Source organism: Theobroma cacao, chromosome 2 (assembly GCF_053813885.1).
Source record: "Theobroma cacao isolate CCN51 chromosome 2, ASM5381388v1, whole genome shotgun sequence".
NCBI lineage: Eukaryota > Viridiplantae > Streptophyta > Magnoliopsida > Malvales > Malvaceae > Theobroma > Theobroma cacao.
The window spans coordinates 9,176,363-9,203,851 of record NC_142640.1 but is presented as its reverse complement, the minus strand read 5'-3'; the positions used below and the strand labels follow the sequence as shown (position 1 = coordinate 9,203,851).

The following is a 27,489-nucleotide window of genomic DNA, read 5'->3' as shown; positions in this document are numbered from 1 at the left end:
AAATCTTTTATTAATTATTCTAGTTATACTAGATAACTAGAGGTAGAGTTTTGTTAGGACTTGGGACTTGGGCCTATAATACTATAAATAGGACCCTTAGGCTTATTTTTTGAATCATCGAGTAATATTCTGAGTTCTCTTATCAAAACTTGAGTTCAAAGTTTCAATATTTGAAACTTGGTTATTAACCTTAAAGGCATAATCAGGTGCTAGCCTTTATTTCCATGCTAACTTGCTATGTCAGTTGGTATTAGAACAGGAAAAACTCGTCCAATGTAATGGCAAGTGACCAGTTATGGCAAGCGGCGGTTCTCATGGCGAAGATCAGGGAGCTGAGACCCTACGATCTACAATGCAAGATTAAGGGGTGGCGTTGAGGGCTTTGGAGCAATGAATGGATTTCAGATTCTAGTGTTTAGAACGACGCTTTGAAGAAATTATAGATCCACTTGATGCTCTGGGCATAGATGCCAACAAAAATTGGAATGACGAGAGGCCACATACCGAAAATGATGTAGCTCTCGGACAACCTGTCGGCAGACCTGTTCTTGCAAACATGAGTAAACCACAAGTCTACATGGAAGATTCAGAAGAGAAAGATGATTATGTTACAGAAAGATATGCTAGATATGGAAGGAATGATTATGGTGACAGAGATGCTCGCTATTTCAGATTAAAGGTAGATATTCCTTACTTTAATGGGAGTTTGAATATTGAAGATTTTTTAGATTGGATTACGAAAATAGAAAGATTTTTCGAATATATGGAAATTTCAGAAAGAAAAATGGTAAAACTTGTTGCTTATAGATTGAAAGGTGGGGCTTCTGCATGGTGGGAAAGGTTACAATCTAAAAGGAATCGTGAAGGGAAAACACTAGTTAGAAGTTGGTATAGGATGAAGTAATTGTTACAGAAAGATTTTCTTCCTCCTGATTATGAGCAGATTTTATTCTAGCAATACCAAAGGTGCCATCAAGGTAAAAAAACTATACATGAATATACTACAGAATTTATGAGATTAGCAGAGCAGAATGATCTGAAAGAGACTGAAAAATAATAGGTTGCCAAGTATCTAGAAGGGTTAAAGCCAGTTATCAAATACAAGATAGGGGTGTAGGTATTACGAAATTTATTTGAAGCACGAAATATTGCCTTAAAGGTTGAATTGAAGTTGCTGGAAAAGAACAGACTTGATTATTCTCGCAAAAGTTACAACAGGGATAATTATAGAGTATTCAAAGACAAAAATAAATCAGTTCATGATAGTCCTGCACGCAATGACTGGTACAAGGAAGAGAAGGCAGTTGGAAAATAGAAAGTGACAGATGCGAAAAAAGGGCACAAACCTACAAATCCTTATGCTAAACCAAATCCAAGGAAGTGTTTCAAATGCAATCAACCTGGTCATAGATCTAGTGGCTATTCTCTCAAGAAAGTAGTCCATATGGTGGAACGAGAAAAAGAAGATGATGAGATTTGTTGTGGTCCAGATGGGGATAATGACGAGTATGAGGATGATGAAGATGGCTAGAACTATGTGGTGAGAAGAATGATGCTGTCTCCAAAACAAAAGGATAATACTCATCGACATTAATTATTTCGAACTAGGTGCACCATCACCAATCATTTATTTGACGTGATCATTGATAGTGGTAGTTGCGAAAATATTATTGGTAAGGATGCTGTGGAAAGTTTGGGATTTAATGTAGAGAAACACCCTAATCCATGCACTATTGGCTGGATTAAGATAGTAGAAAAGATTTATGTAACAGAACGGTGTAAGGTGCCTTTTTCCATTGGTAAATACAGGGACGAGGTATATTTTGATATTGTAGATATGGATGCTTGTCACTTATTACTTGGTAGACCTTGGCAATTTGATGTTGCAGCGTAGCATGATGGAAGGGAAAACACCTATAAATTGAAAAAAGATGGCATAAAGTTTACTTTATTACCAATGAAAAGAAGTGCCAAAACTAAAGTTTCTAAAGTGGAAGGGCGTACTTTCTTTACCCTTGCTTATTTAAAGAATGATATAAAAACTACTTTGAAGGAGTCAAAAGATGTTCACACTCTCAGTGTGAAATGTGTATTGTTAATTGAAGAGGATCATAAAATAGTAAAGCATCCAAAAGTAGTCAAACCATTACTAGCAGAATTCAGTGAGGTGATGCCAAAAGATTTACTGGCTGCTTTACCACCCATAAGAGATATTCAGCACCATATTGACTTGATTCCTAGTGCTAATTTGCCAAACTTGCCTCATTATAGGATGAGCCCAGAGGAGAGTGAGATTCTCAAAGAAAAAGTGGAGGAATTATTGCGTAAAAGATATATCTAAGAGAGTATGAGTCCATGTGCAGTTCCCGCCTTATTAACCCAAAAAAAAGATGGGAGTTGGAGGATGTGTGTGGATAGCCAAGCCATCAACAGAATTACTATTGGATACAAGTTCCCAATTCCTAGGCTAGATGACATACTTGATAGGTTACATGGGGCTAAGGTGTTCATAAAAATTGATCTCCGTAGTGCATACCACTAGATTTGAATTAGACCCGGGGATGAGTGGAAAACAGCTTTTAAAACAAAGATGGGGTTGTATGAATGGCTCGTGATGCTATTCGGGGTTGACCAATGCACCTAGTACCCTTTTACGATTGATGAATCAAGTACTGAAACCTTTTATTGGAAAATTCGTGGTGGTTTATTTTGATGATATCCTGATTTATAGTGGATTAGAAGAGGAGCACCTTTTGCACTTACACGAAGTATTAATGGTCTTACAAAAAAAATAAGTTGTATGTGAACTTGAAAAAGTGCAACTTAATCACAAATAAGTTATTATTCCTAGGCTATGTAATTAGTGTAGATGGAATTCAAGTGGAAAAAGAGAAGATTCAAGCTATTAAAGAATGGCCTACCCCAAAGACAATAAGAGAAGTAAGAAGTTTTCATGGGTTAGCAATATTCTATAGGTGTTTTATAAAAAAATTTAGTAGTATTGCAGCACCTATTACAAAATGCCTGAAGAAAGGGAAGTTTTAGTGGAGAGAAGAAGCTCCAACTAGTTTTGCTATGCTAAAGGAAAAGCTATGTATCGCTCCTATTTTAGCATTACCAGATTTTGATACATTATTTGAAGTTGAATGTGATGCTAGTGGTGTGGGAATAGGAGCTGTCCTTTCACAAAAGAAGAAACCAGTAGCTTATTTCAGTGAGAAGCTCAGTGATGCAATGCCCAAGTGGACCACGTATGACAAAGAATTATATTCTATTGTGTATGCTTTGAAGAATTGGGAGCATTACTTGGTTGGGCGAGAATTTGTTTTGTATATAGATCATGAGGCATTAAAGTACTTGAATAGTCAGAAACGGATCAGTAAAGACATACATGCCAAGTGGTTTCAGTTTTTGCAGAAGTTTCCTTTCAAGCTAAAGCACAAGGCTGAAGTACAGAATAAAGTAGCAGATGCATTAAGTAAACGTGTAGATCTGTTGGTGACAATGAGACAAGAAGTTATGGGTTTTGATAAAGTTAAGGAATTATATCATATAGATGAGGATTTTCATGATACATGGGAAAAATGTATCACAAAGCAACCTGTTGGGGATTTTTACGTTCATGATGGTTTTTTAATGAGAGGCAACCAACTTTTCATTCCTAGATCTTCACTGAGAGAAAAGTTGATTAGAGACTTGCATAGTGGAGGTCTTACTAGTCATTTAGACCATGATAAAACGATTGTTGCTGGTGGAGAGAGATATTATTGGCCACATCTAAAAAGGGATGTAACAAGATTTGTATAGCGATGTTACATATGCCAAACTGCAAAAGGGCAATCCCAAAATACTGGTTTGTATATGCCTTAACCTGTTCTAGAAAATATTTGGGAGGATTTATTTATGGATTTTGTGCTTGGATTACCTCGAACACAAAGGGGTATGGATTCTGTTTTTGTTATTGTGGATAGATTTTCTAAAATGGCCCACTTTATCCCTTGCAATAAGACTTTAGATGCAAGTGGAATAGCCTAATTGTTTTTCAAGGAGGTTGTTCGTTTACATGGTGTGCCTAAAACCATCACTTCAAATCGAGACAGTAAGTTTCTTGGTCATTTTTGGAGGACTTTGTGGAAGATGTTTGATTCATCCTTGAATTACAGTAGCACAGCTCATCCACAAACCAATGGCCAAACTAAATTGGTGAACAAAACCCTTAGTAATCTAATTTGCAGTATTTGTGGTGATAGACCGAAGTAATGGGACTTCGCATTGGCACAAGTAGAGTTTGCTTATAATAGTGTTGTTCATAGTGCCACAGGAAAATCTCCATTTCTATTGTGTACACAAAGTCACCATGGCATGCTTTTGACTTGGTTAAATTGCCTAAAGTTCTTGGATTTAATGTAGCTACGAAAAATATGGCTAATCAGTTGCAAGATATTCACGCAGAAGTGAAACAGAAATTAGAACAAGCTAATACCAAGTACAAAAAAGTCACAGATTTACACCGTAGGAAGCAGATTTTTGAAATGGGAGATCAAGTGATGGTGTTTCTGCGAAAAGAAAGGTTTCCAGTAGGGACTTATAGTAAGTTACAGCCTAAGAAGTACGAACCATACCAAATTTTGAAGAAGATCAATGATAATGCATATGTTGTGGATCTACTAGACATAATGGGAATTTCCAAAACATTCAACGTGGCGAATATTTACCCATTTCATTCATCAGATGAACCCTTGTATCTAGATATAAAAGTTAACTCGAGGTCGAGTTTTTCTCGATAGGAGGGGACTGACGTAGAACGTCTAGCAGATACTTTCTTGGAGCAGGCTAAACGTCAAAAGCCAAAACGAAAAACCTAAAAGTCATAAATGGGCATATTTATAATTTTAATATTTTTTTTATTTAATTAGGAGTCTTACATAGGAATTATAGGTATAATAGAATTTTTTTTATTTAATTTACTTGTATTAGGACTTTAGGATAGTCATGTTCTAATTAGAAATAAAACATTTATTTTATTTAAATCTCTTGTTAATTATTCTAGTTGTACTATACAGCTAGAGGTAGAATTTTGTTAGGACTTGGGCCTACAATACTATAAATAAGACTCTTAGGCTTAGTTTTTGAATCATTGAATAATATTCTAAGTTCTCTTCTCAAAACTTGAGTTTAAAGTTTCAATATTTGAAACTTGGTTATTAACCTTAAAGGCATAGTCAGGTGCTAGTCTTTATTTCCACACTAACTCGCTGTGTCAAAATAAGAGGACAGTATTTATATTTTGTTGTGTGTATAGGAATGAATATTAAAGTCTTTTGTTTTTTTTTTAATTCTTTAATGAGGAAGGACCATGAATCACACCAACATTAAACCTTTTCTTCAAGTGCAATAACTTTCTTTGTTAGAACACTCGAACGTTACTATATGATTGCTGGTAATTAGGATTGTTTTTGCTTACTTCTATTATATCTTAATTACAATTTTGAATCTCACATAGCATGACCATTTTTGTTCTCAGGCACAAAGAAAGAAAAAGATTGATAGAAATCATAAGGAAGCAAATGTGATATCTGCACAAATCTCAAAATAAGAAAGTGTTGCCAAGTACATTAATACTAGGAGAATTTTGACTGTGAGAATGTTATTACCAAGTACATTAATACTGCTGCGTTTTTTAATTTTCAACAATTCAAAATTGAAAATTATAGATATTTGATTTTTTGGTAGTACATAGATGTAGCTAATGGCGATTTCCTTAGTTTTGTTTTAATGGCCTCTAAAATGCATTGTGGTCCTCTTGTTTCTTAAATTTAATTATGCTCTTGTGCACTGTCTTTGATTTTGTTATTGACTGGTAAAACTACTTGGTATCATGTAAGAAGTTTAAACATCTCGAATACAAAGAGCAATAAGTACAAATATAGTCATTGTTTACTGACCAAATATATATATATATATATAGTCATTATTTAATTTACTAAGTTTGGTCATTAGGCTAATTATCATCACCTTGATTCCTGCATGTCAATATTTTTATAGGCTTATTTTACCATGTCAAGTTTAAAAGGAAAAAAAATGATGTTTCAATGTAAAATAGTGGTTGCAACTTGTAAGGTTGCTCTCGATTTTCCTTTTTGGGTTAAAAAAGTTTGCCACATTAGCAATTGTTAAGCCAACATTATATCACGTCAGCACATAGTCAATGCAACGTCAATTTGATCAAAATATCATATCAATATATTTAATGGTAATATTTAATGGGGTTAGAGTTAGGGATTGAAATTAACAAAAGTATAAGGATTTAATTTACACAAGTTATTGTATATAGATTAAATTTATATTTTTTTATAAAATATAAAAATTATTTATATAATTTAACTGTTTTATCTTTTATCTATAGTCGTAGTCTTTTTTTTTTATAATTTTAGTATAATTAAACATTAACAAGATATATCTATTTCTTATCATAAGTTACTTTCTTCCCGTTTTTTATCTGCAAAGCTAAGACATGGCTTGGCACTAGTATTATTTAGTGACACCTACACCCAAGAATCCAAGGTAGAGAATCTTTATTCTTGAAGCCTCCTCCCGACTTCCATTTTTGACTCAGCCGCTTCTATGGTTAAATGATGAAGGAAAACGAATAATAAATGTGGACTGTCTTTTGCTTATTTTACAATATTATTCATTGGTAGCCATAATACAGGGGCTATTTTATTGTTTATGTCATTGTTTATATATTTTCACTTTACAAAAAATATTAAAAACTTTTTTTAAAATATCATTCGATGAAATGATGAATAATGATTTATTGGTAGACGAAGAGTTGATACCTATTTGATTTGGTTTTGGGAATAGCTTTACTAAAAAAAAAATTATTGAAGTTGGTTTAAAGTTCAAACAAAAGTAGCTGATTGCCGTTGCTTGGCTTCTATGCAAAAGGGCTTTGAATTGATTGTGAAAGAGTGAAGTAATCTTGATCGGCCTAGCTTTCTCCCTGTTGTAATCCATGGTGAAAACAAGTTTCTGGGGCAGTCAATTACAACAGAACAAGGAAGAGTGGAGGGAGAAGTAACTAGCAGTTGTTTCATTGATGCGTTGATTTGGCTTATTTAGAAGCATTTTAGAGCAAACACGATTTCCATTCGTACACAAATTCGTCAAAAAGAAAAGTATACACTGTCAATTTTTAATTACTATATCATCTTATGTTGTAAGTGTTTTGGTTTTATTATTCTGAGTGCGAAATGCACTTTTGTTCTCTTGGTTTGGCTTATTGGTTGACAAAAATGAGATAATTTAAAATTTTATTTATTTTTTATTGTTTTTAGAGAGCAGATGAGATTATTTTTAGTTCTGAAATAGCAACGTGATGAGGGGCCTGCCGGTTGAGAATTGTCATGGTGCAGTTGCCATAAGTCAGCATGATTATGCTATGTCGGCCATTTAGACCAACTAGGCAAATTGTGCAAACTAGCAGATATTTCCTAATTTCTCCATGACGTTGAAACGGGCATCCAAGGCATTCCAGCTTCGTGGTGTTAAATGGCTCGAATGGCATCAGTTTGCTCGTGGAAGACTTCTTTGGGCATGTTTGCTGAGGGAAAAACTATAATAGTTGTGTGGCGGAGTTTCAAAGTGATTATGGGGCTATGAATCTTGGCATTTGGCAAGCTTGGCAAAGTTCTTATGAGGTTGGTCATCAAGCTAAAAGAGTTTCCCGAAAATTGGAATTGTGGCTGAACCTGGTGCATGAATGGAAGACTCGAACTAAGACCTAGAAGAACACAAAGCATGGTAGTAATTAACTAAGTAAAGAAATTCATCTTTGCTTGTCCTTATCAGCTTGGAGTCTTTCAGGATAAATTATCCTACATTTTTAGGGACTTCACCCTAATTCATCTCAAGTGTATTTGTATTTGTAAAGGGATTTCTTGTGATAGGAAAAGGAAGCATTGCAAGTAAGTAAAAGGATGCACTAAAGGTAGTGGAGAGGAAGATCAGAACAGTTTTTGAAGTACTAAGTATTATGGTAGGTAAAGATAATAAGAAAAGAATTAGAGAGAGAAGCTGTAGGAGGAAGAGAAGATCATGAATGAATTGTAAAGACTTTATATATACTGTCAAAAATTGTAGTTACAAGAAAAGGCTTTAATGCATGTAATGAATGACATTATTAAGAACAATTTTAATATTAGGTACTTGTTAATGGGAGTTAATGTCGAGTAATGGTTACAAATCCATTATGTGAGTATTGAAGTAATTAAGTGTAATAAGACTTGTTTCGAGTAGAAGGTAACAAAGAAGAGGGTATATGTAAAAAGGCACAAAAGAAAAAGCTGTACGTGAATAGGTACAAGAGAAGAAGTTGTATGTGAATAAGTGTTAGAGAAGGTGTATGTGAACTAGTAGACAAGAACAAGGTAAGAGGAAAAACACTTGTACTTCAAGAAAAAGTTAAGAAGAAGACTTCTTAATTACCTTCACATTTGAGCCATCAAGTCAAACTTTCCATAACATTTCAAGATGAAAGTAACTAGTGAATCCTACCACTTATTCCAAGTTGCTTTTACTGTTATTCGTGTGAAGTGGTTATTCCGTGCAAAGTAGTTGTTCACTAGTATTAGTTGTTTTGTATAAAGTGGTGCTCCACTTGCTTAGTTGTTCTGCATGAAGTAATGCTTCACTTGCTCTAGTTGTTCTGGTATGAAGTAGTTCTTCACTTGTTCTAATTGTTCTCATTATTCTCTATAAAACATTACGCTTAGTACAACCATAAAAAAGAATAAGTAGTAACCAAAATCAACTATTTAAATTTTACGCTCTGCATAAGAATTCATACTTAAAAACAATTCTTATGTATTGATTTAGAGAAAAGTTTTATTTTGTGCTATAACATCTTATGTTGTAACACTTTGTTTTGTAACAGTTTGCGCTGTAACACCTTCAGCAATAATAACTTAGGCAATAACACCTTAGACAGTAACGCCTTAGGCAATAATGTCTTATACAGTAACTTCTTAGGTAATAACACCTTAGAGAATAATGCGTTAAACAACAAAACCTTAAATAGTAAAACCTTAGGCAATGACATGCTATTGTCTTGTGTAATAATTGATTTGTAGCATAATAATATATTTTTTATGCATAAAATAGAAAAAGGATTTTCAAGATTTAAAAAGTAAATTAATTGTACAAGGAAAGTTAATATTTTTCATAAAGAAATCTTGATTTTCTGTGTCTATAAATAGTTGAGATTAAGTATTATTTTGTGTGTGGTACTATTTTACTACTTGAAATTTCATTTCATCTATTTTTTGTTTCTCAATTTTTGCTCCCTTTTAAAAAGAATGTAATTTTTTTTTTTTTGAAAAAGAATAACACAGCGAAGAGCACAACTTGTTGCCCCCTACATGAAAAAGTTTTTTTAATTGAAATATGAAATCAAAATCTTTTCATGCATGAGATAAACTTTTTTGATTGAAAGATGATTTTTTTTTTTATGAAAAACATTTTTATCGATCTAATGGCATAGAAATTGGGTCATCACAATGGAAGACAGGTGATATATGGTTTGATTTTTTATATCCATAAACCAAGAACAAAAGTTGCAGATCTGATCATTTCCAAGAGTAGTGGGTCAAGTAAAAGAGTAGCCATTGCCCATTGACATTCTCCCACTACATTTTGATCTGTGTCCTATTTGGAAGTAGGTAAAATTCTTATATATCCATTCTAGCTGTATAATTACATTTCTTTGTTTTTGTTTGTTCTGTACAAAGTTACGTCACTTAACCAGTGCCTTGCCTCGGATGCTTAAAAATGGGCACAGCCTTACCACTATAGAACAAACAAATGATAATCTAATAAAGTAGGGAGCTTTACACATTCTCAGACTACTTCTAATCTTTTGTAGTTTCCCTTCAAGTTGCATACTTTGGTTGCACTGTTTACTAACAAAATATTTTCTACTTTTCTTGTGATATTTGGTTTTATTCATTTTGGGAGTAGCTCCTCAGTTCCAATGGAGGAACTTCAATCTAGCGCCAGCTTGGTCAGTGCTTCTGCACAGTGTACAATAGAGCAAGAAGTGAAGGGAGAGAGTATTAAATGTCATTGCTAAGATTGCAGCTGAGTTGCAAAGAGGGAGAGAAAAAAATGCAGAGCTTATGAAGAGAATATCATCAATTGAAGCCCAAATACAAGAAAAGGATAAGGAATCTCTTCTAACCAATGAACAACTGAATCCAAGCAAAATTGCCACGCACTATATTGATTTATGAACAACATTACGCTTAATACAACTCTAAAGAAAGAATAAGGAATAATCAAGATCAACCATCTATAGTATTTAAAGTACGCATTCTATCTCAAAGAATATAAGTTCTACCCTTACTCCACCATTTCAGTTTCTATTAACTTAATGAAGTGCTGTGAATTTTATATCTATTTTACTTTTCCTAGATCAGAGAAGCAACAAAGTTATATTCAGTACTCCCTAGACAGAATCTAAACAAGTTAGGTAAAATAAATGGCAAAGGGTGGACCAAACACATGCATAGAAAAAGGAAAGAAAAAGAGGAAAGCGAGGGAGGGGAGTGACGACAGCAAGAGGGTTTGGTGGAGTCGTCGGCGTCGACAAGGCTAGGTGGACTGGGAGGAAGGTTGTTGTCTGATGGAAATTGATGGAAGATGGAGGAGAGCGGCAGAGGTTAGGGATTTTTCAAAATGGACTGCCTAAATCCCGAAAACATGATTTTTTTTATGTTTAAACAAAACAGAAATTCCAACGGAAAATGATTAATTGAATAAAAAATAGAAAATATTATATTTTTTCCTACAAAATTCTGACATTTGATTGGTAAACGTCTTTTTTGATGAAAAATTCATCAAAAACTTTGATGCAATTTTATTTCATTTGATAGCAAACGTAAATCCAACAAAAAGAAATTAATTTGTTGAAATGTTTCGTTGAAAATCCATCACTAATTGGGTGAGAAAAAAAATAATTGATTTGGTTGGAATCGAAAATCTGTCGATAAAGGGTTATCATCTCCAACGAAATGAATTTGGTAAAAAAACAAAAATCAATTTCTTTTATTACCGTAAGTAATTATTTTTTTTTTTTGGGATACGGATGATAGTAATTGTTATTTCAATAAGATCTTGCAACTCTCAAAGAATATATAATTAATAAAAAATAAATATTTTAATAATAATAAAATTATTAATGTGATAAATTATTAGAGATATTTAAATCAATCAAGTTAATTGATTTTTTTTAAAGAAAAGCAAAGAATGTTTTTTCATAAGAGGGAAGTAGATTAACTTAAAATAATTACATCATCCTTGGCCAAATAATACCAAACATATCTCTAAATAAAAGAGTAGAAATGCTAGGTGAGGGGCTACCAAATTCATGTAAGCCCAATGATAGATTATCATGATGCGTTGCCATCCAATCTACATACTGATTACCTTCACAATGTACGTAAGTCACAAAACAATCCTAGCTTCTCTGTAGCATGTCTTTGATCCTTCTCAGTATATTAGAATAGGGATCCAAATTTGAGATCTCCTTTGAAATTTTCTAAATCACCAGCAGAGAATCAGTTTCTACTAAAACCTTTCTATAACCTTTGTTCCAACATAATTCTAATCCTTGGTAGAAAGCCCACAATTTTGCTACTAGTGAAAAAAAGATCCCTATTTTATATGTAAACCCAGCAAGCCATTTTCATCTTTAACAATACCACCTGTAGCCGTTAAACATGGTTATCCTTGAGCACTACCGTCCACATTGAGTTTAACAAAAGATGGATTTGGCTTTGCCCAATTTAACAACACTTCATGCTTGATTTGGTCTCCTTGTTTCCCCAAGATGTCCCATGCTTTTTTTGCTTTTGTCCAAATTTGTTACCAATCATCATTTGGCCAAACAAAAGATTTATTGAACAAATGCAAATTTCGCTAGTACCGTAAAAGCCATACTCCATATATGAAAATGATGTTCCATGGTATACCTTCAACCTCTACAGTATTCAATGCATTAGACATCACCCACTGTTTCAACTCCATTTGGAAAAATCCGATCGAATGGATAAAGGCTTTGTGCGATTCCACAAGCTCTTTACACATCTGCAGTCTCTAACCGCATGTAAAATAGTTTCCTCATGGAGATCACATCTCGGACACATACTTGTAGAACTCATATTTCTTCTTGAAAGCCAAGACCCAGTTGGCAAAGAATTATGCAAGACCTTCCATATGAATAGACGTGCTTTCCTAGTATAAGGCAATTTCCAAACATTTTTCCAAAAAAAAAATTAATACCAATGCTTGTTGGCATTTATAAGCTGAGTTGACTATGAAAACCCTATTGCTTGTGAGTGTCCATATAGTAGCATCATCCTTGGCACTATTGGGGTCGATGAGCACTACTGCAATGCTAAGGACAATGTGGATGGGCAAAAGTTGGTTAAGGTACTCTAGATCCCGTTGTTCACTTTCATCACAAAAGCTTACAACTGGTAGGCTAGCTTCCATATTTGATATGTCCCTACTAGCATGATTAATCAAAGGTCCAAAATCAAGCCAAGAATCAACCCAGAATCTCATTGTCAACCATTATTGATAATCTTTCCCAAGCCTTTACCTAAGATAATTCTCCCTTTCAACATACTTCTCCTTGCATAAAAATTCGACAATTTAGCACACACTGTCATGAAGTTATCATCTCTTAGGTATTTCTTCTTTAAGATGTCCACCCAAAGATGATCTTTGTCCATTAACAGCCTCCACCCAAGTTTCACCAGTAATGTTAAGTTAAAGAATCTTAAGTTTCTAAGTTATAATCCTCTTTCCTCTTTAAATGAACAAAGTTTTTCCTAACTGACACCATGGCTCTTTTTGTTACCACCAAAATGTCCCCATACAAAATTTTTAGTCATCCTTTCAATCTATTGTGTCATGTCTTTTGGTAAAAACAAGGTTTGGATCAAATATGCAACCACTGAACTTGTTACAAACTGTACTAACACCACTCGACCTGCCATTGATAGCTCTTTATTACTCCAATGTTCAAGTTTAGCCTTTACTTTAGTGATAATTTCAGCATAAGTGTTCCTTGATACTCTATCGTGAAAAATTGGGGATCCAAGGTATTTTCCAAAATCCTTAGTCAATGAAATTTTCACATTGCTGCTCAAAACGCTTGCTTTTAACAAGGTAACATTCGAAGACACCTGCATTCTAGATTTCTCTAAATTGACTTTTTGACCTAAAGCTAAGTTAAACTTATCAAGGACTCTCCTTATAACTTGAACTTGCTTCATCGAAGCTACCCCAAATAGCATTAAACCATCCACAAAACAAATGTGCGAAAAGTGAAGACCATGGGTTGTCATTGCTAATGGCTTTCAACTTTCAAGTCTTACTTCTTCATTGATCAATTGTCAAAGTTTTTCCAAGCACAAGATGAAAAGATAAGGTGATAGATGATCTTCTTGTCTTATTCCTCTCATAGGATTAAAAGTTTCAGTTCACTACAAAAAATTGCCTATTTCCAATGGAATTTTCTGTTAGAAATAGGCTGATTTCCGTTGAAAATGTCTATTTCTGATGAATTTTCAACGAAAAATCCGTTGAAAACTCCGTCGGTAAAAGCCTCGTCAGTAATACTTTCCGTTGGAAAACACTGCAGAAAGAATTTCATTGAAAATTTCTAACGAAATTATTTAGGAAATGAGAGAAAATTAATTGTAAAGATGGCATCTAGAGATCAAAAAGCTTCATTAAAAGAGGAATCTTCTTCTCCAATTTTCTACAAATCAGTGGACATAACTTACGCTCTTCATCCATTACTAACCATGATTATAAGTACAGGTATCAAACTCAAGTAATAAACACATGGACAATGATTATAAATACACAAATAAAAGTCCAAGTATTAAACACAATTAGATTACACATCCAAATACAAGAAGGAAGTGTGACAAAATAGCATACATTTTCTTCCTTACGAGAATAGATCACTTCCCAATTTTCTCCTTCTGTAGCAAACCAAACTTTTATATTGCAGTCCAGTGAGCATGAAAACAAACACCCGTTACAGTGAAGAAGAGACATCACAGCATCCTCATGTCCATTCAAACTCTTAATGCACTGTAATGTGTCTGTATCCCAAACCTAATCAAGAGAAAAAAGAATAGCATATAATAAAACAGAAAAAGCAAAATTATTTATAAATTGTTCGAATTGCATAGCCCATGGAGCTGTGCAATGAGTCATTTAGTTCCAAAAGGATGATAATTTGTTTGCTATTAAAAAGTACCAAGTTTTAGCAAATCAGCTCACCCTTAAAGTGTGATCCACATAACCAGAATATAACTTTGTATCTCCAACAGCTAAACATAGCACAACACCAAAGTGGCCCTTGTAGACACCTATTCCCCAAATAAAAATATATATAATAAAAATTAATTCAAATAAATAAATAAAATAATTTAATAAAATTAACAAAAAGAGAAAAAATAAAAAAAACGTTTCAAAAAACTGACCTGTCAGGAATCAAAAAAACCAAATTCAAACAAAATAAAAAAAAAATCAGATCTTTCAAAACCAAAAAAAATCAAAAAACCAAAATATCATAATTTTCTACCAGCAGACTACCCTAACCACAATAAAACAAAATAAAAAATTACAACAAAAAAAAACAAAAAAAATGGAAGAGCCAGATCTTAAATTTTGTCATAGGAGTTAGTGGTAGGGAAGGAGAGTTGGAGGTCACGCTTTTGGGAGTTTGAGAGAGAGAGAGGGGGCGTGGATCGGTGGCTGGAGGTGAGAGAGAGGGAGAAGAGAGGAAGGAAAGTCAGTGCTGGCAATGAAGAGGGAGAAGAAAGGAAAAAGAACCAGAGAAGAAAGGTGCGGCGCCGGTGGGGGAAGAGAGAGAATGAAGGAAAAGAAAAAGAAAGAGAGGGAGAAAAGAAGAAGAAGAACGACCCCAGTGGGGAAAGAAAGAGAGAGAGAAGAGACACTGACCAAAGGAGAGAAAGAGAAAAAAAAAAAAGAAAGAGGAGTAGAGAGAAAGGAAAGGAACTACCTGAGAAAGAAAGCGAGGGAAGAAAGTGTTCTTGCCAGTCTTCTCATCTGGTGAAAGTACTTGATTAAAGTCACCCACAACCATCCATGCTAGATCATGCAGCTCACTAGCTAGTTTTAATGAATGCCACCACCATTTATGTTCTTCTAACTTCGGACTGCCATAAATTGCTATTAATAACCATTCATCATTATCTTACTTAACTGTCATATGCTAGCTGAGATGAATATGCCAAAATGTTTATCTCCACAGCTGCCGAATCCCATAATACCCATAGACCTCCTGAAAAACCTTCCGCCTCCAGTCGAAAGAACTTTGGTAACCTAATACGTTTGCAAGTTAAATCTGCCTTTTCCCCTACAATTCTCGGTTCCAAAATGATTACAATGTTCAATATATGGAATCGGATTAAGCTTTTAACATTCCTGACACATTTACGAAAGGAAGCTCTTCTCACATTCCAACTTAATATTTTCAGCATAATTATTAAATTGATAGTCTGGATATGAATATCAATACTCGCAGAGTTACATCTGCACAATTTTTGTCACTTCAACTTCCTGCTCTCTGTCATCATTGACATGAACAATATCCATTCCAAAAGAAAAATCTTCTTTCATACTAGTTGTGCCTTTCTCTCATGCCACCCCATTTACACCTACTCCCATTTGATCCATTTGACAATCTTGATTGTTTATTACAGTGCTGTTAACCAAATCATCTTGTTGGAATGGTTGGTGGATCCTAACATTTCTATCATCTGACCCCACATTGTGAATCTCCATTGCCAAATTCGTTTTCTTTATAGTTTTACCTGTGACTGCTCCATCCTTTTGTCTAATTAAAGGCTCCAAATAAACTACACGAACTGCACCTAACACCTTTCCTTTGCTCTTAGCACTAGATGAAGCTATATTTCTATTAGACACCTACACCGCACTCTGTAAACTCTTTTTCAAAGCTTATTTATTCTTACCCCTCACTACCTTCTGCCATGTTTTTGTCATATTATTTTCAGTTGATATATGCTCTAGTGTTTCAGGTACCACTTCTTCATTGTCTGCATTAAAGGTATTTTCTTCAGGGATTGTAAATCATGAACTAGAATTCTGCACCTTTTTTAGAGTCTCTTCCTGATCCACTATTATAACTCTTGAACTAGTTGCCTTTCGATAATTCTTTCTGGCAATCATCCACGGCCCAAATTTCAAGTTTTCATACTCCTCCCAAGTTTTGTTTTGCTCCACCATGTTTAATTCTTTATCTTCACTCTCATTTTCCTTATCCATTCTCTTAGCAGGGTAGACTTTGGTATTGTGACTTAATCACCCACATTGAAAACACACAATCCGAAGACCTTCATACTCAAGTCTCTGCCAACGTCCACCTATAAACACTTTGGTACCAATGGTTTTCTAAGGTCCACCTTTAAACATAACCATGCAAACTTACCTCTGGAAGGTTCAGATGTTGTGCGATCTATCTTCAATGTTCGGCCTACAGCATTTCTGATCCTTGCTAGTACAACGCGATCGTAAAACTCCAATGGCATTCCTAGCAAACGGATCCAAGCCGCAACTAAGTATACTGTTCCTTCTTTTAACCTAAATCTTGGAGACCACAGTTTAATGGTGAGGTAATGCCCTACAATGATCCATGGCCCATCAGTTAAAACATGAAAATAATTAGACTTGTTGCTGAACCGGAAGTAGTAATAGCCCTTGTCCAAGTCTACTGCTGGAAACTCTCCCTGCAATTACCATAATTGCCTGACTCTGTTACACAGATAGGTATAACTAATATCATGACCTAGCAGCTTCATAATCAATGTATGATTCCAGGGCTATCAGATACGTTTCTTTTCCTCATTGGTCAAGTAAATAAAGCATCCCTTTGATGCCAGATCCATAGCTTCATCATCAGAATCAAATTCACAAATAAACTCTTCATCCTCCTCAACATAATTGTTCTCCATGCCGAGGACATGACCTCCACTAACAAGCATATTACGATATGAAGATTTCACGTTTTCTTCTAATTCAATATGTGGATTTTGCCCAGCCTCTGCATTTTGGCCAGATTGTTCAGAGGTTTCTCCCATGCTCAATCGTACTCGTTTAAATCTTGCTTTCTCATTTGATAAGGAGTCATGAATACTGGCTAGCGAAGGAGAATCGCCTGCCAAATCAGCCTTCATGGAGGGATGGAGGTAGGGTTTTTCGTATAACAACATATTCTAGTGTATTTCCTTTATCATGTGCCTGAAGAGATATTAATGCTAAATTTAATGCAATAATTTAAAAAAAAATTAGAGAAAAGAGAAGATTTGAATTTAGTTTTTAAATTAAAAAAATAATATACATACATCTGTGTTGATAAAAATTTTGAATGTTTTGAATCCTATTTTTAAATAAAAAAATTCAGTGTAACAATTGTAAAATCAGGCCTAAAGTAGGCTCAGTGAGATTATTTATTCCTACAGTCAAATCTTGCCCAAAAGAAGTAACTAAACTTTAATAAAATTATGATTATAAAATGATAATCTATTGAACACAATATATACCTAAATTTTGAAGTATTGACACAAAATGTCACTAAAATAAATCAAGAAGAAGACATTTGTACAAGAAAACATTTTAAATAGCATCAGCTAGAACCTTGTTCATGATTGGGTGAGCTCTGCACATGGCCACTAATGTTTGAGCTTTGGGCGTTGTCAACTCATGTCCTTCAGTCATGTCAATTTCTTCATTACCGACTCTCTTCCAGTCAAAGCACTGAATCAAAGAACCCAAGGCCAAGCCCAGCACACACTGGGCATGACTTGCCCCTGGACACCCCTCCTTCCCAACCCAAACGGCATGAACTTGTAGCTCTTTGTTTCCCCATTCTCAAACCTTTCAGGTTTAAAAATGAGTAGCTCATCCCACGAGTTTGGATCCCTATGGCCCATGCATTTATTAATACAATTGTATTACGGGGCACATCGTATTCAGCAATGGTTCAGTCATGAGATGCCATGTGCAGAACTAAGAGTGGAGCAGCTGGATATAATCGGGAAGTCTCGGATATGATATTTTGAAGGTAAGGTAAGTTAGAGATGTGTTGTTCAGCAATCAAGATTTCTTCACCAACTTTAGCATCCAATTCATCTCTAGCCTTCTTTAACACACCAGGGTGATTAAGCAAAGCAGACAATGCTCATTCTAATGTGCTGCAGTTGTGTCAGTTCCTGCACGCACTAAAACCTGCACCATGGCCAAATTCATATACACTAGAAATATAAGCAATATGGATACGTGAAGGCAACTTATATCATATTAATGTAGTAATAATTTGCAATGGTGTGGGGTTCAAGGGGATATGGACAGGATCTTATGACTCCGAAAAATTTTATGTTCATTAATTCATTGGACATTATGATTTTTTTATTTTAAATTAGCAACATATTAAATGCAATGAAAAAGAATATTTGATTGCCCCTTTTCTTTTGGTGAATCGCTGGAGCCAAAATAAAAAAGTTATATATAGTAACTATAGACTTTTATTTCGAAAAACTGAAAACTAAAAAACATTATTAAATTAAATGCCAAATGGAAATAAAGAAAGAAATAAACTTAGACTAAACCAACTTTTTTCTTTCAAAAGAAGAAATAAAGCATTCCTATCTTTTTCTCTGTTTTATATTCCTATTAAGCTTTAATCTCTGTTAAATAATTAATTTATATATACGTTTTTCAATGATCTAGTGCAAATATATTCATCAATTAATGGAAATGTACATATTTTTCTGGGTTACAATATTTAGATATTGGTTTTAGGTTGATAATCACTGTATAAAATTGCTGACTCTGTCCATTTTCAAGCCTACCTTGATTTAACTATACATATATATATATATGCTTGCTTTTCTTCGAAGTAGAGTTATTTTTTTCGTTTGTTTTACGTCTATTTCAAGTTTAACCTCATGATTATTAATCGAGAGTACTTGTACTTCTTTTTCACAAGTAATATGATGGGGACATGCGCACGTTTATATCGAAAGAGAAAAGAGGATTTAATTAGTAATAAATAAAGATAGCCAAAGACGAATGAATTGATCTAACCAGTATAAGCCCTTTGGTTATCTGATCAGTGTAGTATTGAGTTGTGATTTTTGCAAAGGAAGTAGATGATCAATCATAGTGTTTCCTTCTTGCTTGCTTCGACTTTCATCAATCATTCTTTGCAAAAGCCCATCCATCGTCTTAGCAAGCCATTTCACTTTCTTTTCGTAATTCCCATTAATCCAATTGAATATGGGCACAAAATCCCCTGCATTGGTTGCTCCACTATACTCAAAAACCTCTGCTATAAGCTCTATAACTTGCCTTGCCTCTTCCTCATCAGCCACATCCTCCCCATAATGCCGCTTCCCTGCTACCATTCTTATGATATTGTTAAACCTCAAATCTCAAAGTGCTGACTTAAGCTCTACTTTGGCAAAGTCTTGAAGCGAATTGCGAGATAGTTTTTCCAACAACTGCCTGATTTCATCTTTTCTAACATTGGTGAACATATTCAGGCGGGTTAACGAGAAGATTTCAATGGCGCTGATGCAACAAAGGATGCGCCAATGGTGATCGTAGGGTGAGGCCACAATGTTTGTGTGGTTGTAGCCCAAGTGCTTGCCCATCAGTAACTGTGGACGGTTAGCCAGAACAATGTCATTCTTGGTGAAGAATTCTTCAACAGCTGATCGCGATGAAAAAATGACCACTAGTCGAGATCCAACTTGAGGGACATTATTGGACCGTGTTTTTTAGAAAGGTCGAGGAACGCGAGATGAACAGGCAGTTTTATGAGATGGAGGTGGCCAAGAATAGGAATAGAAGTTGGGGGTAGGGGGAGGTTTTTGTTGCCTGCTTTTGACTTGAACAAAAAGTTGAAAGAAACGAGTAATAGAATGGCTGACAGAGCTGAGTACAGGACTGTTATGTCTTCCATAGCTGACGAAGTTCAATTTCGTGGTGACTTGTCATGTTTCGGTTTTGCATGTATGATATATATATATAGGCGTCAGGTTTTGCTGGACGTATTGGGCAAGAAGCTAATGAGTAGCAGATTCTAGTTTCGTGGTTTTAATGGCTGATTGCCTCGTTTTGACATTAGTTATCATTGGCCAAATTCTTCTCCAGGAAAATTATATTTTATTCTCCACGAAATTATTTTGTTTGAACATTGACATGCACCAAGAGAAAAGGTAAAATCGCAGCTTTGTTTTAAATCTTGAGGTTACGTTTTAGTTGGCGGAATAAATAGGAATAGAATACAATAGTTATTATATAAAAATAAAATAAAATAGTTATTATTTAACTTGGTACAACAAAAGGAATAGGATAGGAATAATTATTATGACTTATTGTAGTGTTTGGTTGGTAACAATAATTTTAAAATAAAAAATAAAAAGACAAAAACACTCTTTATTATTTATATAACTATTTATTTTTATTAGATTTTTTAAATATTTATAATCTAGAATTTAATTAAAATATTAATAATTAATAATTTAAATATTAATATTTTATTTAATTTAAATATTATTATGATTAATATTTATCTTATTTTTAAAATATTAATAATTGATAATTTATTTAAAATATTAATAATTGATATTTTAAATATTATTATTTTATTTATAATTTAATTATTTATATTTTAAAATATTAATATTTAATTTAATTTAAATATTATTATGATCAATTATTTTATTTTATTTTATTTTTAAAAATTAATAATTGATTATTTATTTAAAATATTAATAATAGATAATTTAAATATTAATATTTTATAATTTAATCATTAATATATTATTTAATTTAAATATTATTATTATTAATTTTTTATTTTATTTTTTAAATATTAATAATTGGTAATTTATTTAAAATATTAATAATTGATTATTTAATTATTAATTTTTTATATATAATTTAAATGATATTATGCTTATTTATTTTTAATTTATTTTGTTATTAAATAGGAATAATTTATAATTTATTTTATTAATAATTGATAATTTAAATATTAATATTTTATTAAAAATTGGAATCAAAAGAGAAGAGAAGGAGAGAGAAAAATAGTATTTTAGACAAATAAAGTTGTAATTTTTCAAACTTATAAGAGGTATTTTAGTCTTTATTATTTTTTGAATTTATTCCTTAAACATGGAATAACTAATACCATAGGGGAGGGTGGTATTAGTTATTCCTTAGTTTTGGAGGATTTTGAAGAATAATCATTCCTATAGAATGGCTATTCCTTGGACTATTTCTCAACCAAATAAAGGAACCAAAATTCCTTGAGAATAAAGGGGGAATGGCTCTAACCAAACATGCTATAAGCATACACACACCGCGCTATTAATTATTGGCCTTTGGTAATGGATATAGTGAGGTGTTGCATGATGCAATGTCTCATTAAAGGTGTTTTGCGTCAGCACATGCGTCACTGAAAAGAAAAAAAACAAATGTACACTTTGTTTCTTTGTAAGAAGAACAGCTAGGAAGAAGAAAGATAATCAGTATCGACGAAATTCATGTTGTTGGGAATGCAATAGCTTTGGAGGCGGCCTGTCAATTCAAAAAGGATTGTTCAACTAATACTAATAGAGTTGATGAAGCACGCATACTATTCTTTGTTAAAAAACTATGTTAGAGCCTAATTGTTTTATACTTGTATCCTTCCAAAACCATCAGTCGTTTTTCTTTTTAAGATCCAAAACCAGTAGGTCTGGAATTTAAACAAATTAATGAAAGGGCGCTTAGTATTCTCTATTTTCGTTTACCCAACATGCACACACTTGCTTCGAATAGATTGCATAAACCTACAACGGCCTAATGCCATGGGTCTGTTTTCACTTGTCAGCATTGCTTTCAAAACTTCATAACATGTGGGCATCGGTCCGATTGGCCACTCAACCCAACTAGTTCAGTACAAGGATTGAGCTAGGCCCAACAATATGTCCATTCTGTTTGAAAAGGCCCTCGGCTATCATCTTGTTGTGAAATTATTGATACTTGTATGTAAAATCTTGTACTAAAAGAAATGTTGGAGTATTGTCTATAAAATCTTATACTTAAAGATATCCTTATTTGAAAAGAATAGTATTCGAATATATTTTTTTTCAAACTAAAAAAAAAAAGATATTATAAAAAAAAGGAAAAAAGGAAAAAAATTTAAAATCGCAATTGACGAAGCAAAATCATTAGTTCCCTCAGAAAACATAGAAATCCTTTTGATCACATGTGAGGTGGTTTTAGCCTGCTATACCAACTAAACTCAACTCTCCTTATTAGATGCAATTCTAATTTTTCAAATTTCTATATAGTTAGAATCAAAAGAGTTACAAAATTCTACCCTGATGTAATAATATATATATATATTGCTCAGCCAATCATAAGAATTTTATTAATAACATTTAAAGACAGTACATGGGAAACTCATGGGGTCCTATGAGTAGAAAATGCCTCCAAAATCACCTAGAGAGCCATATCGTTTTAGCTTACAAACCCCTACACATAAGCATACATAGGATCACGACAGAAAAGGACTACCATACATCATAGCACAAATACTCAAGCAAAACAGTGCATACGTATCACCACCAAGCTGAAAATGCAAATGCCTTATCCATACTCAATTTTGCTAAAAGATATGCGAAGTTGGCCTCTCTCAAGGTATGCATAAATGTGACCATAACAATCATCTGCTTTAAGACATCAATCTCAGTGAAAATGGACCATTTATCCCATGGGTTTTGATAATATTGTTCACTTAAGATAAAGCCACCATAGAGTTAGATTCAACAATTAAATTAGCTTCTACAAAAAGAAAGGATCAAAAAAATCTAAGAGCATGCAAAATTTCCATAATCTCTACATAGTTCGAATCTTGGATGCCTAAAGGCCCACAAAATACCCCAACAACATATCCATCAGAGTTTCGAAGCACTCCACCACATCTTGCTTGCCCAAGTTTACCTTTAGCATAACCATCAATATTAAATTTGAACTCCCCTTCACCCCGGGGCTGCCATGGAATACCAAATCTGTTATGCAATGGTATTCTTCTTGTGTTAGAACACCATGGATCCATGTACCAGCCAATATCATCAATTGAGGACTTACCCTCACAAGGATGAGATCCAAAACATAGAGCAAGTCTTAATAAGAAAAAAATATTTCAGTACCATTCCATACCTTATTGTTGAAAATGGACTCATTACATGCAAGCCATAACGACCATAAGGTTGCTCCACAGACAATCATCCACCTTGGGCGTAAGATCCTTGAGAAAGCATTATTAGCCCAAGATTGTAAAAAAGAAGGTATCGAACAAGGGTTGACCCATGAAAGCTTTCACCATTAAAGTACAAAGCACCATACAATCCAACTGAACTTGCAAGTAGAAGAATATGAGTACATGACTCCTCCTTTAACCCACACCACACACATCGTATCTAATCACTATTGAAATTGACGCCTCTTGAATGTAGAAAGCATTTTGTGGGAATGGAATCAAGAACTATTAACCAAAGGAAGCATTACACCTTAAGGGGGATAAAAATTTGCCACAAAGATGAGAACCATACATTTTGGTCACTGTCACTCGAATCAAGGTGTGAACAAAAAGATTTCACTGTGAAGGTCTCTTGAGGATCATGTCTCCATATGAGTTTGTCCATTTTATTCGAGACTAACATAATCCTTGCCAACATTTGGAGGAGTTCATTAAATGTTTCTCTCCTAAGAATAAAGTGCTCGTCTAAATGGAATTGTCCAAATGCCATTGTTAAATATGTCAAGAACTCTTACCTCTTTATCCACAGCTAAAGAGAAAAGACACAAATGCTATTAGCATAATGGCACATTGTCAAGAAGCCATGTGTCCATCCAAAAATATACAATGGCACCATTACTAATAAACCATCTACAAGCATCAAAGCCAACCAAGTTCTGTAAGCCACTACAAGAAGGGAGTTTGGCAATGTTACGCCATATCATGGACATTCTACTGGGTTAGATGTCGAAGGCAACCATGAAGTTAAGCTTGGGCCATACTTCTCTAATATTAATTTGCACTAGAGAGCATTTTCTTTATTACCATATCACCATCACCATTTACCTAGGAGAGCCAAATTCTTGTGACAAAGTGAAAAGATACCCAATACTTCATATATATATTCTTGTATCAAACATTAGACAAATATAATGAAAATTCAATCTTATAACAAAACATATAAAATGCATTACAATTATTACTACTAGTACTTTTCAAAATAATAATAATAATAATAATGATAATAATTACTATTAGTATCTAAAACATCATAAATATAGTGGCAATGGGCATTTTAAGTATCTTCATTGAAAATTATGTTCATGATAAGGTGAGCCTTTCACTTGACCACTAATGGCTTAACCTTTGGCATGATGAGTCCATCTCCTTCAGCCATGTCAATTACTTCTTCACTAACTTGCTTCCACTCAAAGCACTGGATCAATGACCCCAAGGTCAAGCTCACCATACATCGAAATAGATTTTCCCCAAGACAAGACCTCTTTCCAACTCTAAAAGGCAATAGCTTGTACTTGTAACTTTCTGTTTCTACATTCTCAAACCTTTTAAGCTTAAAATTTAATGGGTCATTCCAGAACTTTGGATCCCTGTGTCTAGCCCATGCATTGACCATTACGATGTGGTACATGGTATCCATTAATATTACAGTCCTCAGACGCCAAAAGTGAAACCAGAAGAGGAGTAGTAGGAAACAGTCAAAGGGTCTCAGATATGATATTTTGAAGATAAGGTAGCTGAGAAATGTGTAGTTCATTAATCAAGTTTTCTTAGCTAACTTTAGCATCCAATTCAGCTCTAGCCTTTTCAGCACATCGGGATGATTAAGCAAAGCAGACAATGCCCATTCTAATGTAATTGCAAATAAGTCAGTTCCTCCAAACACCATAGTTGCAGTGCAAATTGATTTCGTTAAGTTAATCAAAGTACTTTGTTTCTTCAAAATGGTCATTTCATATAGCTCTAGGGAAAAGCTGGGTAGATGTAACCTCTTAATAATTAAGTTGAACGAGCAAAAACAAGCTGACAAGGACGTACGTATTTCAACTTTTTTAAGACTCAATAATGATGCAACAAGCATATCAAAATAAACTAGGAGAATTTAAACAAATAATTAGAAGAATGAATTCAACTAACTAGTATAAGTCCTTCGATGATCTGATCAGTATAATAGTTAGGTTGTGATTCTTGTAAAGAGAGTAAATGATCAATCATAGTGTTTCCCATATGTTTTCTTCAATGTTCATCAATCAATCCTTGAAAAATTCCATTTAAAGTAACACCAAACCTTTTCAGTCTTTTCTCGTATCCATCGATCTAATTCAAAATGGGCACAAAATCGCCTAGATTGGTAGATCCAACACATTCAAAAACCTCTATTATAAGCTCGTTAAACTACCTTGCCTCTCCCTCATCAGCTACATCCTCTTTATAATATTGCTTCCAGCTACCATTCTCGTGATATTGTTAAATGCCAAATTCATAAGTCCCAATCTAAGTTCTACTTTTGCAAAGCCTTGATGTGAATCACACCATAATTTTAGAAGAAATCGCCTAATTTCATCTTTCCTAATGCTCAGGAACATGCTAAGGTGGTTTGATGATAAAATCTCCGTGGCACTGATGCGACGAAGGTTCCACCAATAGATCACCATAGGGTGAGACAGTCATGATTGTGTATTTGTACTCCAAGTGCTTGTCTATAAGGAACTTGGGATTGTTGGCTAGAACAATGTCGTTTATGGTGAAGCATTCATCGACACCTAATGGTGATGAAACTAAAACCACGAGGTGAGAGCCAAACCTAAGGGAGATTATTCAAACATATATTTTTGAAATGTTTAGGAAGGAACGGTGGATTGGAGGTTTTATAAGATGGAGGTGGCCAAGAATTAGAAAGGAATGTGGGCTTAGAGGGAGGTTTTTGTTGCTAGCTCTTGGTTTGAGCGAGAGCTTGAAACAAAGTAGCAAAATGATGGTTGAAAGAGTTGAGTAAACAACTGTGGTATCTTCCATATTGGTTTTCTTAGCTAAGTTTGATTGAATTTGACTTTATGGTGAGTACTGACTTTTAATACTGAACATATATGGATGACAACCTGATTTTGAGATGGTTGACTTAATATGGATGTTGTTTGTGGACTGTCTTTATCCTGGGTGTGGCTGTTAAGGTTATTGGTTCGCCTAACATGGTGTTTAAATGTGATTGTTTATTACAATGTCTTTTGTATAGTTTGTGTCAAAAGTCAAAAACCAGAGAACATTAATGTATATAGACTGGGGGTTTTTAAAGTATCTTGTTCTTATCAGGGCTATTGTCCAGGTTCTGTTCATACTGATTTTCTAAGTTTGGGATCTTTTTTTTATAGTTGGGAGTTGTTTTTTTATAAAAAGTAGGATCATTTCTTAAGAGAGGATTTTGACATGTTATTATCGAATTAAGGGAAAATAGGGCAAAATCATCTTGTTTTTTTCTAGAGAAGCATAATTGTTCCTTCTATAATAAATATATTTTGAATTTTCAAAAAAAATACTAAACATATATAATCTGTAAAGAAAATATTGGGAAAGTTTTTCTCGTGGTTATAAATACCGATAATTCACATTTGATAATTTTGAATCAATTTGGGTAAATTTTCCTTTAAGGGTCCATATAGTCAAGGCTAGGAAAATTTGCTTTCGAGTTATGACTTTTTCTAAAGTTGAAATAGACATTTAATTTGATAGTAAGAGACATCCACTGGTCATAGTTGAAATGAAGTCACGGATGAAGTTTGAGGATTTTGAAGCCATTGTATTCAGCACCCCACATTTAGGCTTTTAGAAAATTCATACAAGTACAATTTTCCTTGGATGGGTCCAATTGAAATTTGATTTGATGGCTTGGTATGTTGAAATTTCATATGGGTGTGTATGTACTAAATAGGGAAATTAAAGTCATGATGCACAGAAGTTGAAGGTTGTGACTTGTGAATTACAATTCATACATATTATTTATGGTATGAATGGGTTTGGAATTGGGTCTGTCTCAAAATATCATGTTCATTTTCTATGATTATTGTCTTATTGAGGCGTTATTCTAGTGGCCATGGCCTTACTCCTAAGACCAACTACACTAGTAATACTTTCTTTGTTTTTCAAAATTTTACTTACAAGAATGGAGAGCCTGTAATTTTAGAATTTATGTAGCATGAAAACTATTTAACACGATGTCATTGCGTCACCACCTTCGACAAGATAATAAAGCGACAAACGGTATTTTGTTTCTC

At 33.8% G+C, this 27,489-nt stretch overlaps 1 long non-coding RNA gene and 2 pseudogenes across 1 annotated transcript; all 3 read right to left on the bottom strand.

Annotated features, from left to right (window-relative positions):
- Positions 1–13,824: 13,824 nt before the first annotated feature.
- Positions 13,825–15,450, bottom strand: LOC148763998 (uncharacterized). The gene is made up of 3 exons (XR_016024766.1): positions 15,107–15,450; positions 14,362–14,450; positions 13,825–14,193 (listed from the first exon to the last, which is right to left on the bottom strand). It is a non-coding gene; the product is annotated as an uncharacterized LOC148763998 (long non-coding RNA).
- A 2,292-nt stretch (positions 15,451–17,742) lies between these two features.
- LOC108660631 (cytochrome P450 81Q32-like) lies at positions 17,743–20,092 on the bottom strand (annotated as a pseudogene).
- A 4,450-nt stretch (positions 20,093–24,542) lies between these two features.
- LOC148763997 (cytochrome P450 81Q32 pseudogene) lies at positions 24,543–26,236 on the bottom strand (annotated as a pseudogene).
- Between the last annotated feature and the right edge of the window lie 1,253 nt (positions 26,237–27,489).